Consider the following 1,695-nt stretch of genomic DNA (forward strand, 5'->3'; position numbering starts at 1 on the left):
TCTAACACATTACCCTCAGCCATCCTAGGTTGCAGGGTAACAAATTTGGGGGCTCGTCCGGGATAGCGCCTCCTGCTGGCTTGGTGCTATCCAACAAAGAACCGAGGGATCCTGACTTCCTGTTCCATGAGCTGATGACCTAAGGGCAAGACTTCAGGTATCCAGAGATGTCGCCGCTACATGAGCTTCAGTGGGAGATCCAGCAGCTGCTTCACCAACTGATGAATGACGCTAGAAGAGACCTGCTTCACAAGCTAGCAGTATCATGCCAAGATGAGGTGGGAGAAGACGTGCCAGGGGAGGAGTCGTCCGAGGTGGAACTCTTTGACTTCATTGTTGACTTTTTAAGAAGTAAACGATTGAGGAGTCTGGAGGACCAAGGGATGTCGCGCCTGCTGATGTTTCGTGACCTCATCGATGAACTGCAGTCAGCCCAAGAAGCAGAGAATCTGCATCATTCAGTGGATGAAGAGGAAGTTGCATCGGTGTACGAGACTGAGCAGACTGTAGCAGCTTCAGTGATGAGTAAGACAGTATCAACACCAGTTGTTGCTGATCAGGTAACTGGGTTAGTAAAACTGACAGATGTTGCTGCATTACTCCCACGAAGAGAATTTCGGATTCAGGCTGGTCAGATCTCAGACTCTGACTCAGATGTGAGCTTTAACTGTTTGTGTAAGCAAATTGATGAAGGACTGAGTGAAGGTTTCACTGAGACTGAGATCATTAGAACAGTTCTCAGAATAATTAAACCGGGTACATTTAAAGACATGCTTATAACAAAAGATAGTCTGACTGTAACTGAACTGAAGCGTTTTCTCAGAGCACATCTTAAAGATAAGAGCAGCACTGAATTATTTCAGGAACTGAGCAATGCGAGACAAAATGATAAAGAAGGTCCACAACAGTTTATGTATAGACTGATGGGTTTAAAACAGCGTGTACTTTTTGCTTCCAAAGTAAGTACAGGTTTCCAGTATGACAAGAAGCTAGTTCAAGGAGTGTTCCTACATTCACTCTATCAGGGGATGCATGAAAAATATTCATATGTCCGACGAGATCTTAAACCCCACCTTTCAGACGAGAAGGTTACTGATGACTTTATCCTAGAAGTGATAACAAGGTCAGTAGGTGAAGAGACAGAGAGACAGAATAGACTCGGTCAGGCTCTCAAATCAAAGGTAGTCAGTGTCAGTACAGTGCAGATGGATAAGAAAAATCAGAATGCAGTTCAGATGCAGGCAGAAGTCCAAGCTAATCGTACTGCCATACAAGAGCTAACAGCACAGGTTTCATCACTAACCAAGAGTTTAGAGAAAGCTTTAACACCTATGTCTAGTTCAGGGACTGAAAACATTCACACACCTTTTCCCCACCAAAAACAACCAACAAAGCCAGAAGCTAAACGAAGATGTCAGCAATGTGTCTCCCAAGGAATTGAGAGCTGCAGCCACTGTTTCAAGTGCGGGAAAGAGGGACACAGAGCGGTTGGCTGTCTGATGAAGAACAACCAGTCGGGAAACTGGGTGAGGTCGCTGGGGCGGGACCACCAGTGACCAGACAGAATGCAGAGTCCCACCCCACTGCAAAGCTGCATCCTGAAGAGAGCACATCATCCTCCATCAGGCCCATCAAACAAAACAACTTTACTAAGAAGAAACATGTTGCACAGCTGATTGGTGGTAGATGCACTGT

At 45.7% G+C, this 1,695-nt stretch overlaps 1 long non-coding RNA gene across 1 annotated transcript in view; it reads left to right on the forward strand.

Moving 5' to 3' along the window:
- LOC107835109 (uncharacterized) overlaps positions 1-1,695 on the forward strand; it is an 8,350-nt gene that overhangs the window by 856 nt on the left and 5,799 nt on the right. The gene's annotated exons all lie outside the window — the stretch shown is intronic.

The sequence above is a fragment of the Poecilia formosa genome, unplaced genomic scaffold, assembly GCF_000485575.1.
Source record: "Poecilia formosa unplaced genomic scaffold, Poecilia_formosa-5.1.2 Scaffold1023, whole genome shotgun sequence".
Classification (NCBI taxonomy): domain Eukaryota; kingdom Metazoa; phylum Chordata; class Actinopteri; order Cyprinodontiformes; family Poeciliidae; genus Poecilia; species Poecilia formosa.